Genomic DNA, 16,930 nt, shown 5'->3' with positions numbered 1-16,930 from the left:
TTAATGGAGAGAAAAGGTTGTGTATTAAAGAACTCTTTAATCTAGCAGAGAAAGGCATAACAAGACCCAGTGGCTGGAAGGTGAAAAGAGACAAATTCATATTACAAATAAGACACAAATATTCAACAGCAAGGATGATTCACCGCAGGAACAAGCTACCAAGGAAAGTGGTGGATTCTCCATCTCCTGATGTCATTTAATGAAGACTAGATGCCTTTCTGGAATGTGTTTGCCCCAAAAGTAGCTCTTGTGTCATACAGGAGGCCTGTGATATGCAGTGGGTCAGATTAGATGCTCTAATGGTCTTTTCTGGCCATAAAGTTGACTAATTTCTGAAAAACTGAGTGTAGCATTGAGAGCAGCGTCTGATGTGTTCCTGTCTAACTGGATTGCTTCCTAGAACGAACGCTCCTTGAGTGGGGTGATCCACAGGGAGTAGCTCAAACCTCCAAAGTGCCTGGGCAGGGGCAGGACATTAGCAGAGAAAGGGAGGGGTGTGGCAGTGACATCACAAAGGCCTTTTGCAGGACCTCAGACTATTGGTCAAAGGTGGTGGGGAGGTGGTGACCTCACAGAGAGATGCTGACATCAGCCAGGCAGGACAGGGGCGAGGGGCCAGGGAAACCTCAGAGACCCTGTGGCTTTGCTTCAGCAAGTCTCCTTCTCCAGGTCTCTCTTTGAGGACTGAGAGAGTATTCGGGTTCATGGACGTGAGTGCCAGGAGGAAGCTTTTTTGAGTTTTCTCCTTCCCTTTTCCTGATTTTACTAGAAAACAGCCATCCCTGTTTAGAAGGTTGAAGCCTCCTCGAGGTTTGAAACCTGTTCAGTCTGATCCATCTGGTCACAGTTGAATTCTAGGCATGGAAAACACGAGCTTAAGGAGGCAGAATTTTATTCCGCACCTGGGATTTTGTCCCTTAGAATCACTGGGGTCATTAGGGTTTGTCCTTTCTGTTTCACCTTTTCCTCCATCCATCCATCCCTCCCTCCTTTCTCTTTGTCTCTTGCTTCTTTTGTCCTTTCACCTGTTCCCCTCCCAACACCAGGAGCAGGATGTGTGTGTGTGTGTGTGTTGCGGGGGAGTGCTCTGCAGCTCCCACAGTGGGAGGTCCACCCAAAAATGTGGGGCTGAAATAGTGCTCGGGCAGTGATCCCCACTGGTGACCTGGGCCATCCTTTGGGCTCTCTGGTGAGAACCCTCAGCCTCCCATCCTCAGTCTCTACCCTGATTGGCTGAGCAGGGGGTTTTGACAGGGAGGAGACTCCGGTCCTTGTTGTTCTCTTTTAAGACCAAGTAAATAAGTCAGAACCAGTCATATGTTTGACAAATTTTGCTGCTTCTCTGTATTAATGATCTCTGAGCAGTTCATGATACTCTCTAACCTTGCAGTTCTCCTCAAATACTTGCTGAATAATTACTGTGCGCTGTTGTTGGTCTGGAGCTCATCTGAGAGCACTTTATTTAAGTCATTCAATGTGTGAAATTCAAGATCCGATGGTTAGTTTGAAAATCAGGGCTCTTAGGTCCTATTCCCAACTCTGCCACTGGTTGGCTGGGTGACCTGAGACAAGTCAATTCTCCTTTCGCAGCCTTAGCTTCTTCCTCTTTCAAGTAGGGATAATAATGATCCCCTCCTACCTACCTCACGGTGGGTGGAGGATGGGGATCCATTGGAGAGTGTCACTAGGAGTAGTGCATAATATGAGGTGTCCTATCACGTTTACTCAGAGCAGATTATGACATAATAGAAGAGCTGAAATAGTCTATTTGATTTGTATTTTTTTATTTTGCAATTGTTAAGAGCAGCAACTACTTATCTCAGACTGAAGCATCTTATCTAATGTTTGTGGTCTAAGTGTCTCCCCTCTGTGTGTGATGAGACAATTTAACACACTCTGACAAACAGGAGATGCTTTTGTTTTGCAACAAAATATTTTTGCAAAGAACTTTCATCCCACTTGTTTTGATTTCGAGAAACAAGCCGGTTTAGTCTGAAGGGGATTTTCTGACAATGAGCAGGCGCAGTGTGTCCCGTGACAGCCGCCCGCTATACGGCAGCCCCTGCTGAGGGCGCCCTGGCTGCAGCTGGTTCTGCTGGCGCCCTGTGGTTGCCCTCGTTTGTCCAGGAACAAGCCTCAGGTGAGCTGAGAAGAATCCTGTCCAACCGAGTCTGGCAGCCGCCATCATGTAGCCAGAAGTCCCCACACCTGTTGGGGAAACAAACCAGCCACCAGAAAGTGGCCCATTGTCTCACGCGGTGCCAGAGCCTGACACAGCGCCCGTGGGCAACCTTTGCTCTGCACACGCCAGCCGGTTCCCATGAAAGATGTGTCACTTCACGTCTCAGTATTTAAATGTACCTCTGCCACTGGCAGATACTTTAAGGCTCCCGGCAGTGAGTTCTGGGGACAGTTGCTCACTTTCACTGAATGTAACTGTATGTGCAGCTCTGTGCAGTCACATTTGATAGAAGTTTGGTAATTAAATTATACAAGAGTCTCAAGTAGAGTATCTACTGCCACCACTATGTTTTGTCCCGCGAAGCCTTTACAGCCATTCTGAGGGGAAATGGGCCCTTTGCCCACAGAAATGGTCTATAGGGGACGGCTGCAGGCAGCAGGCGGAGAGATAATCTCATCAAAATGATTTGACTGCTGGGCAATGTAAGCAAAATCACTAAAGGAATGTCCGGGGTTTCTATTGGCACTTAACTTGCCTGCCCCTGGCTGGCTCTGGTTGTACAAGATGGATGTGTAATCGGGGTACAGTTGTGTAAAACAGAGTAATCGCAGTGCAAGGGATGTTAGGCAAAGGAGAACTGTGTGTGATGATGGAAGGTTTTAAGGACCTAAACTGACACTCATGGTTTGTAAAACTCTTGTTTGGAAGGTTTAAGATGAATTGGTTTGGTTCTGCTTTGCTGGGTTTTTTTTAATGATGCCACTGAAAATCCATTTGAATCATTCAAAGTGGCAAAACTGACAGACCCTTTTGCCAGACAGAGGTAACTAGTGTTGTTTGGGTTTGGGATTTAGCATTTAACCCTTAAGGTACCTCACTACTCTATAAACGAATAAGTCATGTGGGAAAGACAGCTCCTGCCCTTCATTGTTAAAGGTCAGGTGGGCAGGGCCGGCTCTTGGCACCAGCAAACCAAGCATGTGCTTGGGACGGGATATTTTCAGGGACAGCGTTCCAGCTGTCTTTTTGTTTTTGTTTTGTTTTGTTTCAGGTGGCAAAAGCCTAGAGCCGGCCATGGCAGCAGCAGCACGTTGTGCCCTGGGGCTGCTGCAGTTCGGGCCGAGGGGGAGCAACACCCACACCTTGTGGCTGGGCCAGGCAGGCTCCGAGCAGGGGACACGTGGGCTGGGCCCTCCCCGTGGGGCGCACGGAGCCACCTGCAGGTGCTGCAGGGTGGCTGCCCCCCAGCGCCACAGCCGGGGCTGGGCGAAGCGGCCCGAGCCGCCCAGGGACTGTGGCAGGGTGGCCAGAAGCAGCAGCAGCAGCGGGGTCATAGGGGGCAGGGTGCTGCCATGCGGGGCCCATGTCCCACTCTCTGGGGCTCTGCTCCCTCTGGGGCTCCCCTGCCCCGGCTCCTCAGCCCCCTGCCGGGGCAGTCCCCCGGCTCTGCCCTCCTGGGTCCCAGCCGGTCCTGGAGGCGTGAACCCTGTCTGGAGGGACTCTGGGCTGAGGCCCAGCCCGGGAGTCCTGCTGCTTAACCCGACCCTGCCAGCGCTGGACCGACTGCAGGCGAGGGGAGCATGGGCAGAGTCAGCACTGGTGGGGGGAGCCCAGGGCGGGGGTGGGAGGGGGTGGGGGATGCGGGTCGGGGGGGGGTGAGAGCCCCGTGCTGGGGTGGCTGGGAGGGGGGGTGGGGCACTGGTGAAGGGAGTGAGAACCCAGGGCTGGGGTGGGGGGCAGCCAAAACAATTTTTTCCTTGGGGCGGCAAAAAACCTAAAGCCGGCCCTGCAGGTGGGCCAGAAGCTCTCTTGTCCTGCTGGGGAGCTCAGAGTCAGGTACTCGCCTCAGGTAAAGGTGCTGCTGCCCTCCCAGAAAACAAGCTGCTCCTTACACAAAGGGGGAGGGCACTAGGTGAGTGGCAGAGGCTTCAGGTGCTGAGAGTTTGCCTGACCCCTCAGGGACACAGTGTGAGGTGGTGTCCCAGGCATCTCTATGAAAGGAGCAGAACAGGATTTACTTGGGGTGGGGAGAGAATTGAGAGTGTCTCAGGGGGTTGTACAGAGGTATTGCCTGGGTGAGAGACTGGCTAAAACACAGGCCTCGCTGTGAGCAGGATTTGAACCTGTGCAGGGGAACCCTATTGGATTTCAACTCCAACACCTTAACCACTCGGTCATCACAGCTGTGAGCACAAAACTGCCCCAATGCCAGAGAAACTGGTAAAGAATCCCAATGCCCAGGTGTGAAGTCATCTGAACTACAGAATTCCCACCGCAAACCTGGCTCCCAAAGCACAGGGGGGATTGGGGGTTTGTTCTCTTTGCTTAGCCATGTGCAGTCGCACAGAGAGCGCGATTAAAAGTCTCCCCTCCCACAGAGCGGGAATGGGAAATGATTCTCAACTTGAAGCCTGATGTGAATGAGGACGTCTGGACCAAGGGGCCAGGGACTGACCTTTGCTAGAGAAACCACTGTCAAGTTATAGCCAATTAGGACAAGTCAGCAAATAAGAACAACCTCAGGTCTCAGTAACTGCTGCAGGTAGCAAAGTCCTACAGGGAGCAGTTTCTGGCACTACACCTGCCCAGCTCTGCTCCCCGGGTCTTCTCGGGCTCCTGCTCTCTCCTTAGCTCTGCCCCACTCTGGCCCAGGCAGCTCCAGCTCCCACGGAGGATGGGACCCCCTGGCCCGGTGACTCCCTCATTACACTGCCTGGCCTGTCAGTGCGGCTAACTTGGAGCTTTGGCCTCTCCCCATTGCCCCTGGGGACTGTCAGTCTCAGGGGCCTGATTTCCCATTGGCCCTTCCCCCCTCTATTGGTGCTGGGAACTAGGCAACCAAACTCCCCCCCCCCCACACACACACACTAAGTTTTAGTAAAGGGCCAAGAGCCCCCTTACACAAGCCAGACCCGTGAGGGTCACTGATGTGCAGAGAAGGCAGCATAAGCTGGTCCCATGGTGTAATGGGCAGCACTCAGGACTCTGAATCCTACAATCTGAGTTCAAATCTCAGTGGGACCTTGTGGTGAAGCCCTGGAGCTCACAGTGCTCAACTTCCCTGTCTCCAGCTGTGCAAGAGCCAGTCTCCCCCCTCCTGCTGGGTGACTCCCACCTCCTAGAGCTGGGTCTCTGGCTGGGGTGGCCACAATGGGTTAGGGCTCTAGAACTTGCTACCCTGATGGTTGGGATACCTGGTGCCCACAAGTTTGGCCCTGGTGCTTCCTGCCACACTTTTCCTGGGGCCCACATGGCGCTTGAAGAAAGGAGGGTCAGGGCCAGGATTGATAGTCAGGGCTTGGCAGGAGGGAAGAAGATTCCCAGGCTGGAGCCTCACACACCTTCCCTCCTCCTCTGGGCACCTAGAGCAGAGGCAGCACAGCTCTGTCTGCTGGACACCTCGGCAGAGTAGGTGAGTTGATGTAAATACAGTCTGGTCCCCAACCCTGGCTCATCACTAGCTGTCAGGGGAGAGCTCATTCACACCTTGCCTCCAAATCATCCTTTGAAATTCTGAGGTTGGCCAACATTGCCGAAGCCAATGCACCGACACTGTCAGCAAACACAACAGCTGGGTGAGGAAACCCGACTTTGTCCAGACTTTTCAAACCTATTTTACTTTCTCAGGTACAAGTATTTTTCATATGTTGGATCTGCTTTTAAACTGTGTGTTAACGTTTCAATTTCCATTCAGATTTGCAACCAGTGACAACATTGGCAGCGCTGCATGTAACTACCTGACCACGGGGGGGCGTTGGGGAAATTCGGGGGAGGGGGTGCACAGCCCCCTGGCTGGGGGGCATATAGGGAATGCCAGTTTCACTGAATTGAGTCTCCTGCTGCAGCACCTCAGTAGGTTACATCAGAGAGGAGCTGCAGTGTCTAGGCAGTGGGATGCCTGTGCCTTTAAGAGCCCAGCCCTGGGAAGCCCATGCTGAGAGGTGCTGCCTGTGGGAGGGGAAATAGAAAAGCCCCTCTGCTCCCCGCACCCTGTTTTTGCAAACAGTGGAGTCTCAGCCCCCGGGGTAACTGTTACCCCTCTGCCCTGCCTGTGCTGGGGTTTAACCCTCTGGCAGCGCCTCCCCCTGGGCTTAACCCGGCTCCTTCCCCCCCTCCCTGACTTTGCCCTTCAGCCCCTCTCCTAACTCTGCCTCCAGCTGCTTGACCCCCCGACCAGTCAATTTCCACCCCCTGCTCAGACCCTGGCCACCCCCCTCCTCTGATTTGCCCCCCTTTGCCCCTCTTTAATCCCTGTAAAAAGTAGGGGGGGGGCTGGGTCCCATTCTCTGGGGGGGGGGCTGGGCGCCTGGCCCCTGCCTGCCCAATGCTCAAAGCGCCCCACGATCTTGCAGATGTTTGCCGAGTGCTGCAGGGTCACCTGCAGGGAGAGAGAGACGCGGTTAGGAGGTGATGCAGCCAAGGATGCCTCACCCAACACTGAGATGCAGCCACCTCTGGGGTGGGTTGCACAAGTCAGCAAATGAATCTGGAACAGGAAATGCACTGAAAGGACCGAGGCAGCTGCAGGAGGTGGAGAAAACCAGAAAAAGCAGGAGCCCTGGATCCTAGCCCTGCCCCTCCCTCACTCTACCCACTAACCCCCCTACCCTCCTCTACCCTCCCCTCCCACATTTGATGGGAGAACCCAGGAGTCCTGGTCCCCAGCCTTGTCCACCCCCATATTCCACCCAACAGCTGCCCCCGCAATTGCAGGGCAGCACCATGGGGCACACTAGGGCCTGCCTGTTTGCACAGGACGGGCAACACCAGTGCCTCAGGGGAGAGATGATGCTAAGGGAGAAGCAGGCAGCAGACACCCCCACAACAGAGAAAGATGTGCTAGGGGGCGCCGTGCTGCAAGGAGTGAGGGGGGTTGGCAGGAAATGGGAGGATCTCCCCTCACAGCGGGTGCATCTGTCTCCCCCACAATTCCTCCCCAGCCCTACCCTGGCCCAGGCTAATCCCGGCCCAGCTACCAGGGTTAAATTTGGCCTGGATTCCCCAGCTGCTGGGGGAGGGGCATGGGGCTGGGGAGCATGAGCCTCTACTCCCCCTTCCCCCGACACAGCTGCATGGGAACTGACCAAAGGAGCCTGCAGCACTGCTGCCTAGAGGAAACTGAGGCACCAGCCAGTGACAGACACATCATGGCTCTCCTCAGCCTCATCCTCTTTTCCGTATACAACCCGGGGTATGTGAGGAGGGTAAACTCAGGGCAGTTGCATAGTTAACCTGTGGAACTCCTTGCCACAGGATGTTGTGAAGGCCAAGACTATAACAGGGTTCAAAAAAAAAAAGAACTAGATAAATGAACAGAGGACAGGTCCATCAGTGGCTATTAGCCAGGGTGGGCAAGGGTGGTGCCTGTAGCCTCTGTTTGCCAGAAGCTGGGAATGGGCGGCAGGGGGTGGATCACTGGATGATTCCCTGCTCTGTTCATTCCCTCTGGGGCCCCTGGCAGAAGACAGGAGGATACTGGGCTGGATGGACTTTGCGTCTGACCCAGTCTGGCCGCTCTTATGTCTCCCTTGGCGCAGCAGTGACAACCAGTGGGCAGTCAGAGTAATGCACAGAAGGTGTTTCCCTTGGCGCAGCAGTGACACCTCGTGGTGATTCAGGGTAATGCACAGAAGGTGTTTCCCTTGATACAGCAGTGACACCCAGTGGCCAGGTGGTGTAATGCACAGCGTGTGTCTGCCTTCTAGGAGCAGTGACTCCCACGGACCAGTCACGGTAATGCACAGAGTGTGTTTCCCATGGAGCAGCATTGACACCCAGTGACCAGCAGGTGGCATCAGACTCTTCTCGGTTGGGTGGGGGGCTAGAGAAAAAAATTGGGGGGGCTGTGCCCCCCCACCACCTGCCCCACCCTTCACGGGGGCCATGCCTCCCATGCCTCTGCTCCGTCCCAGTTAAAGGCCAAGCTCATCGCCTCTCCCCCCGGCCAGGGGTTAGAGCAATAAAACCTTTATTAAAATAAAGTAGTAATCAGGGTTTACTTTAAATAATCTAAATCTGTCCAAATTTTAGTATTAAATTCAAAGTTCTTAAAGATCCCATCAATAACCAAAACCAACATGAAAAATTGAAACCAAAAACAATGCTTAATTTAAAACCCAAACATTAAGAAAAACTTTGTTTTTAAAAATAAAAACTAACAAATGCCTTAAATTAATAATTTCAACATTTTATCAAAAAGGTGTGCTACAGCAGGATGATAAAATAACATAAAATAAACAAGCCTGACCACTAAAACCTCCTATAAAAGAATCAAATCCTTGAATACTGGCCAAATCTGTATAAAATATGCAGAACTATGTCAAAACTGGTGTTGCAGGTCAGCCATTCGAATCCAGCAAATGTCAATTAAAGCTCCAGGCCAACTAAAAAAAAACAACAACCCAATAAACCAAAATGGTCACAGCCTGAAACAAACCTACACAGAAGCAAAATTAAACCTGTTCCAACATTGGAACAAACAATGTAAATTTCTAATTCTAACTTCTTTCTCCCAGGAGGAAAGTGTTTTGCACCCCAGTAACCAGGCTGTCACTGCAGCTTTCCTTTCACTAAATAAGATTTTTACCAAATGTAAATTGCCCTCAGATTTCTCTAAGAGAAATTGAAATTGTATCTTTGCACTAATATCCCAAGTGTGCAAGTCCATCCCCTCAGAACAGCCCCACACTCTGAGCCCAGGGGAGACTCCCAACTGGTTTGTGCATTTATAACCCTGGGGCCTGAAGCTGATGAGAGAAAGGGAAGTGTGTGATCTTGGAGCTTTCCGATACCCCCTGCTGGGAGCAGAGGGAATTGACTGAGTGACGTCCTGGCTAATTTTCACCTTGTTCTCTGCCAGCAGGTTCCACTGGAGAGCTCAAGAGTGACTTGACCATGGCAGCACCCTATTTCCATATTAAAAGCCGGCATTTGGGGGCCATTGGGGTGAAATGTGAGTACTTTTGGGGTTGGGACCCACATGAGAAGGGATGTGGACAAACTGGAGAGAGTCCAGCAGAGGGCAATAAAAATGATTAGGGGGCTGGAGCACATGGCTTACGATGACCTACAGGCCATATCCTGTATGTTAAGCTAAGGCAAAGTGAGCATATCTGTATTGTGACCTTTTACTCAGAAAGGAAAATTGACCTTTATCTTGTTACTTAAATAGATAAGTACCCATGCCTGTCTAAGGTCTTTTCCTAGACCAATCGACAATGGAGAATGGCGGGGGGGGGGGGGGGGTTCAGTGTTGTACCCACAGACTTAACAGGTACACCACAGGGGAACTTATGTGCATATGTACATGTCATCAACACGCACAAACATCCTAGCCTATGAAGTAAGCGTACCCTAACGTTTTGTGGGTGAGGAATGAAATTTGGGCATAGGAGAAAGGATTTCCAGTGCTTGTGCCCTATAAAAGGGGTAACCCACCTCGCTGGAGCACTTCGCTCTATCATTCTGACTTACTTCCTCCACTCTCTCTCTATCTACTATCAGTAGGCTATACTCAGGGCCGTCCTTAGCCATAGGCAGAACAGGCAGCCGCCTAGGGCACCGCTAGGTCTGGGGGCACCACTCTGCTGTGAGCCCGGACAGATGGGAAGCAGTGGAGCACGTAAGAGCAGGGCTGCTGGGTCCTAGAGAGAGCCGAATGCAGCACAGTCTGAGGGAGGGGATTGACTGCTGGGGTCTCTGGGAAGGGATGAGGGAAGGAACTCACCTGTAGGGTGACCAGATGTCCCGATTTTATAGGGACAGTCCCGATTTTGGGGTCTTTTTCTTATATAGGCTCCTATTTCCCCCCCCCCCCACCCCTGTCCCGATTTTTCACATTTGCTGTCTGGTCACCCTAGGTGGGGGTAATTGGTACCTATATAAGAAACAGCCCCAAATATTGGGACTGGCCCTAAAAAATTAGGACGTCTGGATCTGGTCACCCTAGGTGGGGAGCGCGTCTCTCCCCCGGGCTGGCAGCGATCCAGCTCATCCGGGGGGAGCTGCACAGGGCAGGATGAGCTGATGTGGCTCCATGGGTGACCTGTCCCTGAGATCAGATGCTGTGTTAACTTCACCATGGTCGTTGGGCTGGCGGTGGTGCCCATTGGCGTGTGATCGGAGATGAGGGTTTGCTGCTGCTGTTGCCACTCTGCACCCCAAGAGGTGGATTTTGGGGTCCTGCAGTTTTCCACCTATCTCCTCCTCTACTGCAGCTGTTGGACCAGCAGGCTGGGGGGTGAGCCAAGCATGGAAGCAGTGCTGTGTTGCCATTTAGATTGTCATTTATCAAATTTGTTTGCCAAAAGAGCTTGCTAACAATCCTGAATTCAATTTCAATATATTTTTTTTAAAAATCAATATCTTAGCCAAAAACAGAAAATTAAGTTGTTGACAATTATTTGTGACAAGTTTGGTATGGGGAAGGGAGTGGGCCAGTTTTCATCAGAGAAACAAAAAATGTCGACTGACTTTCCTATAGCTCTGTTACTGCTAAATAGAGCCCTCCAACAACTGTAATACGCTCATCTCCTTACTAATGTATAGAGCAGGGGTCGGCAACCTACGGCACACGTGCCAAAGGTGGCACGCAAGCTGATTTTTGATGGCATGCAGCGGCGGGCTGAGCAGCTCAGCCCGCCGCTGCTCTGGGATTCTGGCTGCTGCCCCATTGCCACTCAGGGTCCTGGGCGCCGGCCCCACTCAGCACCCACTGGCCTGGGGATCCCCAAGGAACCCCAGGCTGGCAGCGGGCTGAGCAGGCTGGCGGTTGATACCCTGGCTGAGCCACTCAACCTGCTGTCGGCCTGAGTTCCATTCACTCAGCTGGTAGCGGGCTGAGCAGGACTAAATTCAATGAAATAGGAAAATAAGAGCAACTAATGACAAAGTGCACGAACCTAGAGCAGAGGTCCCCAACCTTTTACTGTGGCAGTGGATGAGCATCTGCCGAAATTCGGCGGCATTTCAGCGGCGACGCCTCTGGATGACGCTGCTTATCGGTGGCAAGCAGCATCATCCAGAGGCATCGCCGCCGAAATGCCGCCGAATTTTGGCGGCATTTCAGCGGATGCTCATCCGCCAGCCAGTACGCAGGTGCACTGAGAGGCCTCTGCGGGCGCCATGGCACCCGCAGGCACTGCGTTGTGGACCCCTGACCCAGAGAGCCTCCTGAAGCATGGCGATCATTTTGATTTAAATGGACTTGAACTGTACGAAGAATTGAGTACACTGTCATCGGTGTCGCCACATGCAAAATAGATAATGGACATTGTACAGTTTACTCATACCAGCAAACTTCTTGACATATATCCTAATGTGCACATTGCCACTCGTATTCTACTGACAATTTCTGTAACAGCAGCTTCAGGAGAACAGAGTTTCTCAAAACTAAAGCTCATTAAAAACTACCTCCGCTCTACAAGGAGTCAGGAACACTTGACTGGTCTTGCTACTCTTGCAATCAAACAAGACATCGCTTTGTCTTTGTCATACGATGACATTATTACTGATTTTGCAGCCAAAAAAGCCAGAAAGATTGCTTTTAATTAAAAACAAACCCTTGTTTCAATACCTCTTCATATACATTTCCAATAAAATGTTGACAAATTAAAAAAATTACATTATTTGCATCATTCTGTCAAATCAGAATTTTTTCTATAGTGCTACTTCTTTAGTGCTAGTCCATCAGCATTACAGTGTGCTTCATTAAGTTAAACTGGTTTTAATAACATGCATGTGGCAAGTTTTCCAACAGTGTAAGCTTCCGTTTGTGTTGCTAAGAGCAAGACAGGCACAGGGGCACCAGTTTAATAATCCTGCCTAGGGCACCATAAATCCTAAGGCTGGCCCTGGCTATACTTGTTCTTAAACTTTAAGTTTCAAGGGAACTAGGCTAAGCTCGGTTTCCCTACGTTTTTATTCTTTGTTTATTAGGTTTTGATTTTAAGTTTAACTTAGTCAAGTAAACCGTAAGTAACATTAGCTTTTTCAAAGCACTGCATCTTTCACTTAAGAAACCTGAACTGCAAGGCTGGTCCCGTGTCTCTTACCACCAGGTTATCAAGGAAGGGTGTGAGTATATTAACCAAAACTTTGTTGCCTATAATGCCATATGTATCTTTTGAATAGCAGTAATGCATCTGTAACTTTATAACTCAATTAAATTAAATAAAATGTAAGCTAATAAATTTTCATCATATTTTCCAAATTAATATTATTAGGGTATGGGAGCACTCTCCTACCAGGAAGTGGAAGGTAAATGTAAATCTGTGGCCTTTGCCAGCTGAGGACTGTCTGATAGCGAAACTCTCTATCCCACCCCCCAGCTGCAGTTCTTGGCCTTGAAATGGGCCATCACTGAGAAATTTGGAGGCTACTTCTCTGGTGCTCAGTTTCAAATATGGACAGAGAACAATCCACTGACTTATGTGTTAACAAGGGCTAAGCTGGATGCTACAGGGCAGAGATGGGTGGCTATATTTGCTAGCCATAACTTCAGCATTCAATACCAATGAGTTGGTATAATAGGGAGTATGATTTATCAGGGCCACCAATTCTTGGCTGGCAGGAGGATGTAAGCAGGGTCAGAATGAACTCTACTCTGCCATCTGTTGATGAGGTGTTGTAAAGGCCTTTTGTTGCTGATGTACATGGTCACACCCACCCCACATTGAATGATGGGCGTGTTTGTCCAAATGGTGATTTTGGCTGCTGTGGGATCCCCAAACTCTTTCTTATTAGGGCAAGAGTGTAGTTATCCTGGTGATATGAATCAAGGACAGTAGAACAGTACATAGCAGTTCTTGATTTTGGGACTCACCCGAACCTAGATAAAACTCGTTATACAAGGGACATGGGTTCCAAAGCAAAGTGAATTAAGAGAAATTGAAAACCATTATTTGTAATTATCACTATGAAATTCTTTTTTAAATCTCTAAATGAAGATGTTATGATCCTTTTCTCTCCTTAGTTGAAAATAAAGTTATTTATGATCCTATTACACAGAATGTTCTATAAAACACCCATAGAATCACTGATGCTTAGATATAAATTTTAGATATAATTAAGCTGCTACTATCTGATCTCACTTAAAAGCTGAATGAGGCAGAACAGTTTAGCTAGAAAAATTAGCAGAGCAAGATTGTTAGTCACAGGTCAGTGGGTGGGTTTATGCAAATACTGGACTCTTGGACAGGAGCAGCAGCAGGGGCACATGACTTCTAGAGCACATGCACCACCTCTGCAACCAATGTTTGCTCCCTCACTCCATAACACCACACAGAGCAGCCTTTTACTTCTCAGGACCAAAATACACCATGAAAGAGATCTAACTGTATAAGCTTAGGGTGAGCCCCTGACCAGTTAATAACAGTTTTAAGAGATTCAAAACCATCTCTGTCTTTCCACACCAAGGACAGCAGAAAGGACATCAGCAGAACCAGCACTGACAAAACACCAACAAACATCCATTCTTACCTACTACCCCATTTTGCCCTTTGGAACCCATGCCCCTTAATGGTGAGTACTTTCCAGGACAGGGTGACGCTCTCAGGCCTCAAATGCAAGGTACAGTTACTCTGTCCTGGATCCAAAATCAACAGGAAAATACACTGGATTACTCCTGCCCCAATAAGAAAGAGACTGGGGATCCCGCAGCACCTGACATGACCGTTTGGACAAGCAATCCCATCATGCTATCCGGGGTGGGTGTAACCATGCAAATGACATCAGCCCCAAAAGGCCTTGACAACACATCACCAACAGATGGCAGGGCAGACTTCATACTGACCCTGCTTCAACTAGATTGTGGCAAAGATTCCAAAACACCGAATGTTAAACCTCACCAAACGCGGGTCAATCCATCCTCATCGTCAAATCCGCTCGTTATACTCCACACCTGAACGTAGCCCTCCTATGGACAACATACCCTCCTAACTCAGTGTCTGTACATTAACCTTTTACCCCCAGTCGGGGCTATGGCAGATTATGTATTCCTTATGCCACCCGATCTTAAACCGAACTTCGCACCCCTTGGGTAAGCTGTACGTTGTTCCCTGAGCACCAGAAACTTCTACGCTGAAACGCTGTACCGTACACTTTTTTTTTCTTTGAACGTCATCTTAATAAAATGTTGACTTTTGTTTGAGATCCCGGCTCCTGTTCCTTTGCAAGGCATGTGCGTTTGCTCCGGGTTTTAGTCTGTTAATACAGCGGCAGGGGGGATTGAGCCAGACGCGCTTGCCTGCTGCAGCCACGGATCCAAGGCTGAACCTCGTCCCCCACAAGCTGAAGGCTTAACTGAAAACAGTTTAAGAAGTGCTCCCATCTGCGGCACTCAGATACCCAGCTCCCAATGGGGTCCAAACCCCAAATAGATCCCTTTTACCCTGCAGAAGCTGTAAAATCCTGTGACCAGGGCAGCTGCCTAGCAGCCTGCGCATCTGCCTGCCAGAGCGAGGGCGTGTAAGGCACTAATCCGGATAGTGGTGGCTAGGTGACAGGGGGAGGGTGTGAAGAAGCAGCAGAGTGGCGCAGCGGGAGCGTGCTGGGCCCATAACCCAGAGGTCAATGGATTGAAACCATCCGCTGCTACGCGTGCGCTTGTTTCTTTTTCCCTCTGGGCCTTCAAGCAAGCTGGTGACCAGCAGAGCCCCAAGAGCCTCGGCCATGAGGCAAGAGGTGGCTGAGGCCAAGCGGCCTGCCAGGCAGCTCCCCGGCACCTCTGGCTGCCTGGGCTGAAGGCAAGAGGCAGGCCTGGGCATGGCGAGGGCCTCCTGCCCCGGAATGAGGCTGCAGTGCTTCCTGGTCCCCTTTTCCCACCCACACCGGCAGGCGGCTGCTGCGGGAGAACACGAGGGAGGCTCTCGGGGCGCTAGGCAGCGCTGTGTGTGTGGCTGTCAGGGGAAAGAGCCGAGGCTCCCGACTCGAGCTGCCATTGACTCGCGTGGCTCTGCGCGCCGTCAGCCGGGGCGGGGCGGGCCAGGCCGCGGACGTGACTCAGGCTTGGGCCGCATGGCCGCGCTTTCCTGACGAGGCATGAGGCAGGCCAAGAGCTTTGCACAGCGTAGAGGGAAGTGGGAGGGAGGCGTCTTTGAGCCGGCGTGTCTCCTCCGCTTCTCCCTTGCCGCTTGGGCGGAGGCGGGAAGGGAGCGAAATGTTCCCGGCTGAAAGTTTTTGTGCTCGGCCTTGAGGATTAAGCCTGAGCCTCCGGCACGGCTGCTGGCAGATGGGTTTCTGAATGGCATCCAGCCCGCTCTTTGGATCAGCAGCTGAAAGCACTGAGGCCAAGAGGCAGCAAAATGGGACCTTTGAGGCTCCCCACAAGCCTCGAGGAAGCAAGGAAGTAGCACGTGCTTAGCGCTGTCCCATGGTGGGCTCAAACCACCATCTTTTCGGTTAACAGCCGAACGCCCTGACCCATTGCGCCATAGAGAGGCAAGGCTGCATTGAGCACAAAAGTCAGGCATCAGCTCAGGGTACGATATAGCACATGCATACAGTGGTTAGATAAGCAACAGCAAGGAACTGGACTGGTATGGAGCGAAAGTTCTGTGGGAAGGAACCGAAAAGAGCACCGGGGCTGTGGTACAGCACTTGCATACAGTTTCTTTGGCCTGTTTTGCTGGAAAAGTTAGCAGGGCGAGATTGTTAGTCACTGGTCAGTGGGTGGGTTTATGCAAATCATGGACTCTGGGACCAGATTAGGGGAGGGAAGGGGGGAACGATTTTTGTGGCACACGCACCACCTCTGCAATCAACGTTTGCTACCTCACTCCATAACACCACATAAAGAGCAGCCTTTTACCTCCCAGGGTCAAAATATACTGCGAAAGAGATGGCATGGCATAAAGTTAGTGAGAGTGATTTCAGCACTGCAGCACTAACAACAATTCTAAGAGATTCAAAAATGCCTCTGTCTTTACACACCAGGAACAGCACATGCAAAAACAAAACATACATCCATTTCTATTTCCCACAAGGTTTTTGCATTTGGAATCCAGACCCGTTAATGGTGGGTACTTTTCAGGCAAGGGTGAAGCTCTCAGGCCTCAAATGCCAGGTACAGTTATTCTGTCCTTGATGCAAACTGGGCTAGATCAAAAGCCTACCTAGCTCTGAACCTTGTCTTCTGACAGCAGTCAATAACAGGTGCTCCAACAACCAGTCAACAAGGCACCACTGGGAGTTGAAGCCAGGATCTTCTGTTTACAAAACAGATGCTTTAACCAGCTAAGCCATGGTACCTGTACGTGGTTAAAACACACTGTCTGCACACATCTGACTCCCTGCCATCGCCACCAGGGCCTGACAAGCTTTGGTTGTGTTTGGATTCTGCAAAGCAGAGGAGCAGGTGATGTTTCCTTGCAAGCTGTGTGTGAGTGAATCTTTGGCCAGGTCTGCACTACAAAGTTGTTTCAGCAGAATTATATTGCTCAGGTGTGTGAAAAACACACAACGCTCCCTTGGTCGGCAGCTTGTGGCTGGTGTACACACTGCAATGCCACGTCTGGCGACAAAACTGCCCTGTTTTGCTGACAAAATAAAACGACTTCGATGAGAGGTCTAGAGCTTTTTGCAGCAAACTTAAAGTGACAGAGTAAACACTGATTTTCATTATATCACCATAACTCGCCTTCCCCAGTATCCCACAATGCCCGCCGTGAACTCGCCTGCCCTGCATTCCTGCTACAGAGCCATGGGCCCCTCCCCTTTCATCGCTCTGGGAAGTTCTCACAGCTGAACCTG

At 50.8% G+C, this 16,930-nt stretch overlaps 2 non-coding genes across 2 annotated transcripts; one reads left to right on the top strand and one right to left on the bottom strand.

The window, feature by feature from the left end:
• Positions 1 to 4,284: 4,284 nt before the first annotated feature.
• On the bottom strand, positions 4,285 to 4,366 carry TRNAS-UGA. Its single transcript has one exon. It is a non-coding gene; the product is annotated as a tRNA-Ser (tRNA).
• A 768-nt stretch (positions 4,367 to 5,134) lies between these two features.
• Positions 5,135 to 5,206, top strand: TRNAQ-CUG. The gene has a single exon. It is a non-coding gene; the product is annotated as a tRNA-Gln (tRNA).
• The last annotated feature ends 11,724 nt before the right edge of the window (positions 5,207 to 16,930 follow it).

Source organism: Mauremys reevesii, linkage group 17 (assembly GCF_016161935.1).
Source record: "Mauremys reevesii isolate NIE-2019 linkage group 17, ASM1616193v1, whole genome shotgun sequence".
Classification (NCBI taxonomy): domain Eukaryota; kingdom Metazoa; phylum Chordata; order Testudines; family Geoemydidae; genus Mauremys; species Mauremys reevesii.
The sequence above is the reverse complement of the archived record's forward strand: the minus strand, read 5'-3'. Positions and strand labels throughout refer to the sequence as shown.